At 49.7% G+C, this 14,051-nt stretch overlaps 1 protein-coding gene across 1 annotated transcript in view; it reads left to right on the top strand.

Annotated features, from left to right (window-relative positions):
• Positions 1–2,457: 2,457 nt before the first annotated feature.
• Positions 2,458–14,051, top strand: part of PROK2 (prokineticin 2) — a 410,294-nt gene continuing 398,700 nt past the window's right edge. The window contains exons 1-2 of the transcript XR_014250579.1: positions 2,458–2,884; positions 3,469–3,628. The gene's annotated coding sequence lies outside the window, so the exon portion shown is untranslated. The remainder of the gene's footprint in view (positions 2,885–3,468; positions 3,629–14,051) is intronic.

The following is a 14,051-nucleotide window of genomic DNA, read 5'->3' as shown; positions in this document are numbered from 1 at the left end:
TTGGGTTCCTCCAAGAAAGAAGAGCTAGAGATGGAAGGTTTGCACGCAGGTAGTTTAATTTGGGGATTGATCCCAGGGAGTGGGGGACAGGGAATGAGGGAAAGCAAGGCAGCCACCGCTGTGGACCATGGGCTGCTGAGGACCCCCTGAGGCGTCATTTAGAAATAGCCCCCAGAACTGTCTCGCTGAAGGACAGAAGAGGGAAGTAGTCATCGCCCGGCTGCTGCCTGTCGTTGGTCAGGGCTGCCCCCGCTGCGTTGGCGTGCTCGCGCTTCCAGGTCTGGTGAACAGCTGAATGGCTGAGCGGCTTCCCGCACGAAGAGGCAGCTGGGAATCCCCGAGGTGGAAAGTGGAGAAGTGAGGTCAGGTGCGGTCAGGTCCACCTGGGCATAGGTGATTACTGCAGCATCAGCTGGAGGCACGGGTGGCCGGGAAGGACTCAGGGAGGATGTGGGGCGGGGCACCAGAGGGCTCCCCTACCAAACTCCTTGGCACCTGTCCAAGCCTCGTCCCTCTGAGGCCGATGGGCACACGAAGTACCTGATGTCAGGGTAGCTTGGGGCCAACCCAGTGGGCTTTGCACGTTGCCAGGTAGGGGCTCCGGCCCATGAGAAGGGCCACCTTTGACTAGCTGAGCAGAGCGTATCGCACTCTTTGGCGACAGATGTTTCACTGGGGACCTCACACTGCTTTCCCAGCATCTTTACATTCTTCAAAAGGCAGCACTTTTGCAGAATGTACTCACATGACGAAATTTGCATCCCACTCACCCTGCAAGCTGACTCTGCCCCGAGGGTGAGGGTGAATGCTCTCCGGCTGGGGCCTGCGCCGGCCGGGCCAGGCCACCAAAGGCTCGCGCAGGCAGGCTTCCTGGCTTTGGCTCGGGCTGCAAAAGGGGAGAAGGCTGAGGTTGGAACCTGGTTTAGACCCCAGCCAAACGGTCCAAAGCTCTCAGGAGAGGAGGCTCCCCAGAGCTTTGTTGCTTGAACTCTGCGGTGTTTGGAGACTCCAAATGGCCTCGCTAGAGGCCTAAGATATTTTTATGGATTTTTATTTTTAAAGTCCACTGGCCTCTGGCTCTCCTCCGAGTAGAGACAAGAGGTCAGCCTCTCTCTTCCTGCACGACCGCTCTGGCCGAAGCCTGGCACTCTCACCCTGGATGGAAGAGATTGCTATTAGTACAATTCTATTTTCAGTGATCTTCATTAATAATCATTCCACTTACCAATATTTCACAGGTCCCAGGCACTGTGCTAAAAGCTCAATGTCCCTTCTCTCATTTCCCCCCTATTTAACTCCCCAGGCATCCTTTAGATCTTCATTGTCCCTTCCTTGGGGACATCTGCCTTGACTCTCCTGTGCTCCCCACCCCTCCATCAGAGGCTCTAATTGCACCGCAAACCTTCTCCTTGAGGCACTTATCGCAGCTGACATTTTGCTTTTCTTTGTGTCACTTTTTGATAAATGTTGGTCACCCACACTGGAAAGAGACCTCAACGCTCCCTGTTCACCGCCATACCCCACCCCAAGCACAGTGCCTGGCACATGGTGGGCGCTCAATAGGACGCTTACTGAATGAAGAATGATTGAGTAGCCTTGCCAGAGCCCTGCAATGTGGGTTTTACACTGAGGCTCAGAGAGGTTAAACGCTGGCTCTGGGTCACACAGCTAGAGAAAGAAGGTAGAGGAAGGATTCAAACATGGGTCCATCTGGCTGCAACACCAGACCTTCACCATCGCGCCCTGCTGCCTTCCAGCGTCCAAGTGCGTTTTCTCTCTTCCCCTGCCATGTCCCGCCTCTGAAGGGTGGGGGTTGGGGGTTCCTGTCCCCTCTCTCTGGCCCTCTTGTTTTACCTTCTGGTCCCTCTCACCTAGGGGCCTGGCAGTCAGCCCTGTGACCCCTCCAGCTGTGAATCCTGCCCTTTGCAGATGCCTTCCATACCGCTCAGCGGTCTTTTGGCTGCAGCGCTGGTGCCCATCTGCTGAGATGGCGTGGTGCCCGCTCACAAGATGGCATGCTATTTTTACCCCACTTAGGTGCCAAGCCAGCCAGATGTTTTTCAGCAGCACAGGGAAGCTGAGCATTGCTGGGGTGTGGAGGGAAGCTTTCAGATGTCAGCTGCTGGAGGTGCTCTGGGACATGGCAAAGGAAAGGCTCTGCCTTGGGGGTGGACGCTCCCAAGAAGTTTCCAGTTCCTGGTACCTGTCTGGGGCCCCAGCAGCACGCGCTGCCTTGGTTGCTGGTTATGGACACGTGCTGGGGCTGTGATGGGTCTCCTCCAGGAAGGAAATGCCCTGGGTCAGCGTTCCCAGGAAGGCATGGGCTTCCTTCTCGGGCTGGGGCCCAGGTTAGTGATGCCTGGAGGGCTTCCCTTCCATGGCTGAACTGGCTGCCTGGAAAATTCCAGGTTTGGCTGGCTGCCCAAGGAACTGGCCAGATCTGGCCGTGTCCAGGCGGTTAGCTTCAGCTTTCCCTCAGAACAGATGGATCCAGCGGTGTGGCGATCTTAAGCCCTGCTCCTTCCTTCCTGTGAGGGGGCGGCCCTCAGTTGAGGCATAGCCCCCCAAAAACAGCCAATTAGAGACGGGGTGGGGGGTGTGTGTGACCTGACCCTGCCGGCCCCGCTCCCTGTTTTCCGAGCTGCTCCACTGCTCCCCCGTGTCACCTTGAGCAAGTCCCAACCTCCCTGAGCCTCAGTTACCTCGTCTGTGGCACCTCCAAGGCCCCTCTCCCAGCTCTGGGAGCCAGAGGCGCCCATTGGCTGTAGTGAATCACAGTTTTCACCATGCTTTGCTGACCTTTTCCCAGGACCAGCCACGCTTGGAGCTGCAGCCGAAGAGCAACCGGTTCTTCAGCCGAGAGGCGTGCAAGTCTCACCCTCAGGTGTGAATCCCATTTTCTCACCCTTGGGGGACATTTCCAAACCTTCAAAGCATCTACGAGAGGCTGACTCCCAGTACAGGTTTCTGGACAGGTGGACCGCACGCCCCACGAAGGGCTTAGTTGTGGCGACTGAGCGGAGAAAAGCAGGCTTCAGGAGGGGTCCTCTCGGCCTGATTGAACACGCTCGCCCGGCGGTCCTGAGCCTGGCCTGAGAGACGGCGGCCACGCTGCGCCGCAAGGTGGGGGCTGCTCGCGCTTGAACGTGCGCCTGCGCCACCTGCGGAGCGTGTTAAAATACCGGTTCTGATTGGTCAGTGTGGAGTAGCCCCGGAGTCTGGTGGGTAGGCAGAGTCATGGTCCCTCAAACACGTTCGCGTCCGAATCCCAGGAGCCTGTGCAGGTGACGTGGCAGAGGAGAATTAAGGTTGTGGGTGGAATTAAGGCTGCTCGTCGTCTGACCTGGTGACAGAGTACGCTGGAAGGGGGCCCAGTGAAATCACAAGGGCCTTTAAATGTGAAGGGGGCGGGGCAGAAGCGGAGGTGAGAGTGAGGCAACGTCAGAAGGAATCAATCTGCTGTTTCAGGCCTTGAAAGCAGAGGCACGGAGCCACGGCCCAAGGAATGTAGGTGGCTTCCAGAAGGTGGGGAGTGTAAGGGGATGGCTTCTCTCCAGAAGGAATACCACCCCTCAGCAGCTGGATTTTCACCCAGTGAGACCTGCTTCAGACTCCTGACCTCCAGAAGGTAATAGCTTTGTGTTGTTTTGAGCTACTTAGCTTGTGCTGATTTGTTACAGCAGCAAGAGGAAACCAACGCAGTTGGCATTTCTGACAAGCTGCCGGGTGATGCTGATATTTGAGGCTTAGAGCTGGGCTGGCTGAGGACTTGGAGGTGGCAGAGAGCTGTTCAGTGGCTGTTCCTGGAAGCGTCTCATAACCTGGTTTTGCCTCTGTGCCCTTGTTCCTCCCTCGGCAGAGATTATTTGAGGTCCCTTGGGTGTCTCGGGATATGTCCCAAGTCGGAGTTTCCTGGTTTGTGGGCTACAGCCCCCTGAGAGAGAGCTGGGGGAGTTCCTGTAAAGCCCCCGCACTCTTGTGGGTGCTGTCTGGTACCCAGATACGTGATGCGACATGCAAATTAGATTTCTCAAATATTATGCAGCTGCCATGAATAGGACAGTAGTGGAGGGCGGTGATTTAGAAAAGAGGCCTGGCCCTCTGGCTAAAATCTTAACTCTATCAGGACCCAGGTGTCCCTACGTGATCTGGCCCCTCCCTCCTCCTCCAACCCCACCTTTGCTCATTTTTCCCCATCACACATTAAGTAAGTAAGCTCCAGCCCCGTTGGCTGCTTTCTCGCCCTTGAACATGGGTCTTTGTTGCTTCCGTATCCGAGGGGCTTCCTCTTTATTCTCCCTGCTTGTGTTGAAAGGCACCTTCTTGGGGGGCCCTTCCCTCATGCCCCGAGCAAGCTCACCTCTTACTCTTTCTTATTGATTTGGTGCGTTTCCTTTTAGTGGTGATTACAGTTTGTAGCTACGTATTTATTGGAAGCGTTGGCTTGTTTATCACCTGCCTTTCCGTCTGCCTTGAGTTCAGCAAGGGCGGGGCCAGGGGAGTTTGGGTTTGCCTGTGCTCAGCGCTCTCACACGTTATGTGCTTAGTACATATTTGACTAGGGAAGGAATAAATAAATGAATGGATGTACCTCTAAGCCTCCATGAGGAGAATTCTGGAGTGTGTCCACTTTCCTCAGTGCTCTGAAGCTACAACTCGGGGGTTACCACAGTCTCCTGAAGCACTGGTCCCCGAGCCCCTCCTGTGAAGTGGGAGCCACATGGCCGACAGCACTGCTCCTTGTTTTCCCTCACATTTCCTTTCTCCGTCTCCATCTCTCCTCCACACCCCCATGGTTTATCTCTGGCACGAGGAGAATGAGCTTTGCTGCTCTCCTCTATATGATTGGTTGTCTCCTAATGGGAAAAATAAGCTGCAGCCTTGGTGCCTGGCATCCTTTCTTCCATTGTAATCTCAAGTCAGTAGGGCTTTTGTATGGCATGAAGCTGAATACTAGTATTTACTTTTGTTTTATCCCAGAACTAGCGTGGTTTGTGTGAGTCCTGGCAGCTGCTGGAAATATTCCGCTTCTGGTCTTACATCTCATCCTGGCGGGGGGAGCATGGGCTGAGAACACAGGAGCTGACTTCCATTGTAAGGGGCGGGGCAGTAGGCTAGACCGCAAGGAACAGCTTCCCTTGCACAGGGTGGTATGAGGGGGACGTGTGCCCCGAGCTGCCAGGGAGCAGTTGTCTCTGGAGAAGTTCGGGGCAGAGATGACCATGTGATCTGAGGCTGATGTGAGCACTGTAGGATCTGGAGGCAGGTGATGGGCAAGATCCAGCCACAGGGACCCGGGATGACGGCTGGCTTGGGGGTTACTCTTTATCATCCACATTTCCCACCATGAGTGGGAATTGCTGAAAATCTCAAATCCTTATAGATGAGGACACCGAAACTCAGGGAGGTTAAGTAGCTCATTCAAGGTCATGCATTCAGACCATGAATTCAAGTCTACCTGACTCTAGATCTTTTGTAGTCCTACCGCCTACTGCTTTCTCCTGTGCACTTGAAAACTTCCTGCTGTGTTCTGCAGGTGTCTGCTTGTATATGTCAGTTCCTTAAGAGGGATGCTTCGTTCTGGCTTGGGGATCTGGAAGCACTTCCTGGGGGAGGCGCAGTGTTTGGATGTATGTGCAGAAGGGTGAGTGGTACACATTTGAGCATTACCTTCTCAGCGTCCATTCCTCCTGCTTCCAGCAATAATGCCTGATTTGGGGAGGAGTGGGGAGGCAGGGAGAATCTACTCATCACCAATTCTCAATTTGTATTGTTTATAGAGTCTAAGCTTAGCTCCAGGAGTGGAATATAGGGCCTGAGCCTAAGCCAATCAGTGTATCCCATCTTTCTGGCCACAGGTCAAGGATGGTCACATGTCCTAAGCAGGTTGAATCAGAGTAGAGCTAAAAATTTTTGAGGGAGCTATCAGAAAAGGTTTTGGCTCTATCTAGCTGGATTTGAACCTGAGTGGAGTTGAGGTTGATACCATGGTAACCATATTGTCACCATGAGGGGAGAGTCTGGAGTGGAAGGGTCAACTGGAAGATGGCTAGAAATTGAATCCCAAAGTATGGTTTGATCCTTGATCCAGCTGTATCTGAAGCTAAACCTACCTTTAAACTTTCCAGCTCTATGAACCAATAATTTCCCTTTTTGTTTGTTTAAGCCTGAGTCACTTTTCCCTGTCACTTGTAATGGTGACAGCCCTAGCTGATACAGGTAAGGGGGGGTGGCCAAGCGGTGCCAGCTGGAGAGAGAAGTACAGAGAGAAACATGTTGTCGGCTTGAAAGTGTGGGAATGAGGACATCTCTGTATCTCAGTAAGTTCATGATATGTATCCTATTGGAAAAATGCATAGAATATACTGTGTTAGAGCTCCCCTACACTGCCCCACAAGAGGATGAAGAAATTGAAACTGCTTGCCCAGAACATCAGTGTCCTGTAGTGTTAATAGGTGTTTCACTAGGGAAGGGATTGTGTGGGCCAACGAATTTGAGAAACACGGGAGCAAATAAAGAGATAAAGAATTCACTACCAGACCTCTTGAAGCCTTTAAAATGCTAACATGCATTGTGAGCTCCAAGGAGAAGAGAGAGTGTGTGTGTGTTTCCAGAGTTATTTTTCTTGAAGCATCTCATGGGACCAGTGTTGCAAAGAATGTTTTGGAAAACATTGGCTTAGAGAGCAGTTTCTGTGCAGGCTTTAGGGGAGCCTCTTTCCAGAATGAAAAAGCTCTGTGAAGCCAGGAGTGCTCATCTAGATGTGCTTAGGGCTGGGGCTATATATAGGCAGGGGCTATATATAGGCAGGAAAGGGAGGTAGCTCTTGATTCAAGGGCCCCAGAAATGCTTTCTATATTTAAGTTGCCCACTGACCAGCCAGCAGCAGGATTGAAATTCCTATGAGTAGGGGCAAAATTTGAGCTTGGAGGAAATCTTCAAGAAACTCCTCTTGAACTATAAATGCAGAACTGCTTGGGCGCCATCTCTAGTTTGCATTCATTCATTTATTTATTCAACACTTATTTACTGAAAACCTACCACGTGCCAGGTACTGTTCAAGGTGCTAGGGATCAATCAGTCAATCAGACAGAAATTCCTGCCTCTGTGGAGCTTAAATTCTAGCAGATGGAGACAGACAGTCAGGTAACTATATACGTAGATAGTATGTTATGAGATTAAAGAGGAACAGCAAGGAGTTTAGTGCAGCTGGATGGGGTGAGCCAGGGAGAGGGGTGGGTGATGCTGGGGGCGGTGACTGTAGAGCCCTGGAGTACCTTGGCTTTCACCTTGACGGGAATGAGCATCTACTAGCAGGTATGAGCAGAGGTGGCACGTGATCTGCCTTTCATTTGTAAAGGATGGGTCTGGCTGCTTTGTTGAAACTCAAGTGCAGGGGCCAAGGGTGAAAGCTGGGCGACCGGGGTGATGCTTTGCATTTCACCTGGGAGAGATGCTGGTGGAGTGGTCCAGCGCTATAAACAAGTGGAAGCGGGGAACAGTCGCTGGATGCCTTTTGAAGATGAAGCCAACAGGCGGTCCTGGAAGATAGGAGGTGGGGAGTGAGAAGGAGAGTTGAATGAAGGCTAACTTTTGGTCCATGGAACTGGAAGAATGAAGTTGTTATTAATGGAGATGGCTAGGCCTGCACTGTGTCTAGAAAAAAATGAAGCCAATGTTTAAAAATTAGTTTGTTTTTTTTTTTTTAATCCACATTTGTAGACACTCTTGAAAAATGAAAAGATCTGGCAAAATCAGGCCCACCTTCTACCTGGCTTCCATTGGTTCAAGCTGGCGGGCCGCTCTTCCCTTAGATGGGCAGGCACACTCTAGTTCCCTCATTTAGATCACGTGCCTGGCCCCTTAGGGATTTCAGTAGGAGACTCTAGGGATGGATAATCAGTAGCACAGTGGTCCTTAAACTTGGGTGCATGTAAGAATCGCCCAAAGGGCTTGTTAAGATAGCTCTCTGGGCCCACCTGCCGAGCGTGGGCTATGGGAGGTCTGGAGCGGGGCCTGAGAACCCGCAGTCCTTCTGATGTCCCAGGTGATGCTGGTGTCGCTGGTCCAGGGACCGCTCTTTGAGAAGCACGGGAAGGAGCACGTTCTCCCCACAGCGTCCTTTCTCACATGCTTGTGGACAAGGTTGTCAAATGTTCTGGGAGCGGCCTGTAAGGCGGATGCATTTTGGCATCCGTGGCAGCTCTGGTGGGGGCAGTCTAATCAGCCAGGAGGTCCTCTGAGGACTGGGGACACTTCAGGGTTTGTCAGGGCTGCAGACGGCACATTTGGCTTGCTTCTTTGTTTTTGGCAAAAGCTGACTCTCCTGGGTGGAGGTCACCAGCAGTTGGGACAGGGTGTCTGAGGCCCAGAGGAGAACCAGTGAGGCCCCAGCCGGAGGCGGTGTCTTCTGGAGAATCCAAAGGAAAGATGAATTCCCTGCAGCCTGCCCAAATTGCTTGCACAAGCTTTCTCCATATTTATTTCAGTTAAGGTCCGAGTTCATTATGCAGCCCCAGTGCCCGCTCTTCTGCGGGGACAAGCAGAAATCCCATTTGCATCTGCTCCTCCAGCGTTGAGAGCTCAAGGAAGAGGACAGGGGCCACTACAGTACTGGCCTCCCATTTACCCCCAAGCACATGAGGCTGGAGAAGGTTCTGGAATCTCTTGAAGCTGTTCAAGGTAAAGGATGGGAATCTGGCCTGCATTTGAGGGGCAGCAGTGTGAGAGCAGGATAAGCAACTTTTTCTTTTTCCCCTGACAAAGAAAATATCTCTTTGTGCATCTGGTTTGCGTTTTTCTTTAGGCTTCTGCCAGAAACAATTGTGAAAACAGAATGCAGTCCAGGACCAGAAGAATCTGTCCGTTCCTCTGGAATTCTCCAACTGTCTGGTTGGGCCTCATAATAAGATTTGAGGAATTCCTTAATGTGAAGTCATCAAGCTTTAAAAATACTGCAGGCAGTCTTTGGTTTGCCAGTGGTTTCTCACCTTCAAATGTTGGCCTCAGGCCCTCTGTCCCCCTAGAATGGTCTCCCCACTTCTCCCTATCATAATCCAGCCCATTCATTTATATGTCCAGTATTTATCACGCTCCTTTTCTGTGTTGGGCAGTGATAGGTCTTGGTCAGAGTGAGCAGAGCGCATAGTTGTCACCATGTTGAAATTGAGACTCTGTGGAAGGACAGGGCGATTAAAGTAGAATGATTAGCGGTGGTGTCTATGAAGCGGTCCCTCTCTAGTATCTGTAAAGGACCTGTCATTTTCCATTTGTTGTTCATCACTGACCAGTACATGGTCCTCCTGTGTGTGCATGATTGGTGTGTAGTTTGTACCATGTGACTTGGGCAATGCTTGAGCCCATCCAAAGCCTGTTTAATGAGTTGAGTCTACTGGTTGCTTGCTTGCCTGTCACAGCCGTGTCAAGCTGCAGAAGAGGTTTTCAAACACTCACATTCTATAGGTTGATATGGACACGTACAGTCTGCTCATGGCCCAGTGCTGGACTCTATTTAAAGGACAAGACAGGGCGTTAGGAGAGAGAGTAACAGGGGCCTTATTCAGTCTGGGAAACCAGCAAAGGAAGTGAGACCTGAAAGTTGAGTAGAGACAGCCAAGGGGGGGAGTGGAGGGATCATTGTTTCTGGGAAAGGAACAGCATGTGTCGAAGCCCAGAGGAGGGAAGGAGTTTAGCTTGTTGAGGAATGGAAAGACCGTGTGTGTGTGTGTGTGTGTGTGTGTGTGTGTGTGTGTGTGTGGTGTGTTAAGAACTGTGTGTTGTTCAGAAATGGAACGTGGAGCGACAGAAGGGGCAAGGCTGGGGCAGTGATCTGCTCCCATGTTCATTTTAAGAAAGTCCCTCTGGTTGTGACTGGAGCGTTCTTCATAGGTCAGGGTTTCGGGGTGAGGGATGGCACGAGTGGAAGAGGGAAGAGGTGCTAACTGCTGTTAAGATTTGGGTGTTTATTAATTTGCTAAGCCTGCTGTACCACAGAGTGGATGAAAATTTATTCCATTGTTCTGGGGGCTAGAAATCCAAAATCAAGGTGTCCGCAGGGCTGATTCCTTCTGAGGGCTGTGAGGAAGAGTCTTTTCCATGCCTCTCGCCTAGCTTCTGGTGGTTTGCTGGTATCTTTGATGGTCATTGGCTGCATCACCCCGATCTCTGCCTTCATCTTCACACAGTGTTCTTCCTGTGAGCATCTGTCTCTGTGTCCAAATATCCCCTATTTAAGGATACGTTATAAATGGCATGGGCCATACTGGATTAGGACCCACCCTAGTGACCTCATCCTAACTTGATCATCTACAAAGACCCTATTTCCAAATAAGGTCTCATTCACAGATATTGGGGTTTAGGCCTTCAACATCTTTGTGGGGACACAATTTAACCCAGAACCCAGAGAGAGTGGCTATTTATATCAGGGAGATGGTAGGAGCCATGGAGCAAGTGGAATTGTATCTAGGAGATATTTTAAAGTTGAACTCAAAGGACTGGGTGACTGGGAGTATGGAGGGAGGGAGAGACAAGGGCTTAGAGCTGTGCTTCTCATCTTCCAACATGAAATCACTTGCGGATCTTGCTCAGATGTAGATTCTGATTCAGGAGGTCCAGGCAGGACTGGAGATTCTGCACGTTTTACGAGCTCCCAGGTGATGCAAGTGCCGCTGGTCCGTGAATCTGAGGGGCGAGGACTTACAGCTTCACCCTCTAACACCGCAGTCCCTAACCACCTGCGACCACTGGGTGCTTCAATAAGCACTGAGGTGTGCTGGAGGTGTAAACACGTAGTGCGAAAAAAAGATGGTAAAACATCAAATTAGTAAATTTTTATCATTATTATTGTTATTTTAAAATTTTTTATTGGAGTATAGTTGATTTACAGTGTTGTATCTGTTTCTACTATACAGCAAAGTGAATCAGCTACACATATACATCCATTCTTTTTTAGATTCCCCATGTCTTGAGTAGAGTTCCTCATGCTATGCAGTAGGTCCTTATTAGTTATCTGTTTTATGTATAGTAGTGTGTATATGTCAATCCCAATCTATCCCTCCCCATCCTGCCTCTCCCCTGGTAACAAGTTTGTTCTCCACGTCTGTGACTCCATTTCTGTGCTGCAAATGAGTTCATTTGTACCATTCCACAAATAAGTGATATCATATGATATTTGTCTTTCTCTGTCTGACTTACTTCACTCAGTATGACAATCTCTAGGTCCATCCATGTCACTGCAAATGGCATTATTTTGTTCTTTTTTTATGGCCGAGTAATATTCCATTGTATATATGTACCACATCTTCTTTATCCATTCCTCCGTCGATGGACATTTAGGTTGCTTCCATGTCCTGGCTATTGCAAATAGTGCTGCAGTGAACACTGAGGTGCATGTATCTTTTTGAATTATGGTTTTCTCTAGATATATGCCCAGGACTGGGATTGCTGCATCATGTGGTAGCTCTATTTTTAGTTTTTTAAGGAACCTCCATACTGTTCTCCATAGTAGCTATACCAGTATACATTCCCACCAACAGTGTAGGAAGGTTCCCTTTTCTCCACACCCTCTCCAGCATTTACTGTTTGTAGATTTTTTGATGATGGCCATTCTGACCAGTGTGAGGTGGTATCTCATTGTAGTTTTGATTTGCATTTCTCTAATAATCAGTGATGTTGAGCATCTTTTCATGTGCTTTTTGGCCATCCATATGTCTTCTTTGGAGAAATGTCTACTTAGTAAATTTTTATTATTATTGAATTAATAATATTTTGAATTATGTAGGGGTCAAATAAGGTATATGATTAAAATTAATTCAGTTTGTTCTTTTTTACCCTTTTCTGTGTGGCTGGTAAAAAAATTTTAAGTTTAAAAAAGTTAGAGAAGTGGCTCACATTACAGGCATCCCTTGGAGATACTGCAGGTTTGGTGTCAGACCACCACAATACAGCGAATATCACAATACAGTGAGTCTCATGAATATGTTGATTTCCCAGTGGATTTAACAGTTATGTTTACACTATACTGTAGTCTGTTAAGTGTGCAAAAGCATTATGTCTAAGAAACCAATGTATATACCTTAATTAAAAAATACTTCATTGCTAAAAAATGCTAATCATCCTCTGACAATGCAGGGTTGTCATAAACCTTCCATTAGTAAAAAAACACCATATCTCTCAAGCGCGATAGAGCAAAACACAATAAAACAATGTGTGCCTGTGTATTTCACCACACGTGTCTTTTGGCCAGCGCTGGTTTACAGCGTTGGTCCTTGTAGTCGTGGCTCAAATAATTCCTCCTTCCCGAAGCTTCCTGACGACTTCAGCTGAAGGAGATGTTTCCAATAGGCACTCTTTAAAAGGAGGGGAACTAAGGGAAAGTGAAATAAAGCCCTCCCCATAAATGTTCCCTGTTTATGGGATCATTAACGCACTCGCCTTCTATGGAGCTCTGTCAGGCCCTCAGAGGCCCAAGGTTGTCAGCCAAATCCCAGGAAGGGGGCCAAGATGGAGCAATGAAGAGCTCTTTCCCTCCTCGGGTTTCTGTGCTTTGTGAGAGGGTGTGATTTGGAGAACTGAGAGACCATTGGGAGAGTCGAGGAGACACGGTGACTGCACCAGGCCGTGCTACTGTATAGAGGAAGGGACAAGAAGTCCCTGGGGAGAGAAGGGCCACCAGGGGTCAGAGCTAGCTTGGGAGCAGGAGATCCTCCTGGGTTTCACTGTTCTTTGAGCAGAGCTGCCAGGTCTGGCCAGTGCTCAAGACCCTGCTCTGGGCCAATGGGCAGGGACCCAGGAAAATGGGTAGAGGACAAGGAAGCAAATGTGGTGTTTATTGAGCATTTACTATGGCCAGACCTTTCCCACCCATATCTCATTAAATCCTCCAATAGTTCAGTGAAGTATTAGCAGTGGTGGCAGTGGTAGTAGTAGTAGATGAAGTAATGGTAGTAATAAAAATAGTAGCTCTCGAACTTTCGAACTTGTGTAGTAACGATGGAGCTGTCTTAAGTACTTCCCATGTTGCCAGCACTGTGCTCTTGCCCTTCACTTGCATTATTTTGTTGAACCTTCACAAGGACCCTATGAGAAGGATGCTCAGCTTTCTGAATAAGCCCAGAACAACGAATCAACATGAGTGTACCCTAGTTTCCTGTGATAGCTCCAATGTCAAAACACTTTCAAAAGGTAGAAACTGAGGCACTGAGAGGCTAAGGCACTTGCCCAGCACTCCATGGCGGAACCAGGATTTAAACCCAGGCAGTGTAAGTGCTTGCGGAGTCCTGGTCATAATCCCTCTGTTGACTGCTCTGCATTGGCACCGTGTGACGGACAGCAGGGGGACACCCGCTGGTGTGAACGGCAGCGACCCATGCAGGCCGCGTGTTCCCGCACAACGACTCTGCCCTGCCTTGGACAGCGAGCGGACAGGCAAGGCTGTGTCCAGTAAAACTTCCTTTACGAAAGCATGTGGCCGGCAGGGAGGGTTGCCAGATAAAATATTTTATTTCCTAAATCTGGCAACCTTAGTTGAGCCAGATATGACCGTGGGCCATAGTTTCCCAACTTCTAATCTCGTGAGTGCCTAATTTCAGCCCTTGACAAGCATTCCCTTAATTCCTAGAAAACACCGGTGAGGAAAGAGTTGTGATTCCCATTTGACAGACAGGGAAACTGAGGGTCAGAGGGATTAAATAACTTGACTAATGTTACACAGGTGTCAAGTACAGAGTTGGGTTTGAAATCCAGGTCTGTTTGACTCCTTAGCCTCCTTGTACCCAAAAGACTTGAGGCTCTGGAACAAAGGGGCAATGCTCCTGGCAACCTGGTGAAATTTAGGCAAAGTGGAAAGCTTTTCCTGCTTCCCCTCCCACTCTTCTGTCTCTGGGACCAGGCTGCTCTTTTGCTTGTACCTCATTTCACCTGGATTAATGGGGGAAGAGAAACAGAGGATGAGGAGTGAGTGGCAGGGAGATTTGCCGGGGGCGCCATATTTCCTGGTGACGGCTCTGAGCGCTTGGCCTAGTTGTGGCTTCCTTTTTTAGAGCCGGTGGCAG

The sequence above is a fragment of the Balaenoptera physalus genome (assembly GCF_965194825.1).
Source record: "Balaenoptera physalus genome assembly, chromosome: 11".
Taxonomy (NCBI): domain Eukaryota; kingdom Metazoa; phylum Chordata; class Mammalia; order Artiodactyla; family Balaenopteridae; genus Balaenoptera; species Balaenoptera physalus.
Note: the sequence above shows the minus strand (reverse complement) of the source record. Positions and strands in the feature narration are given on the sequence as shown.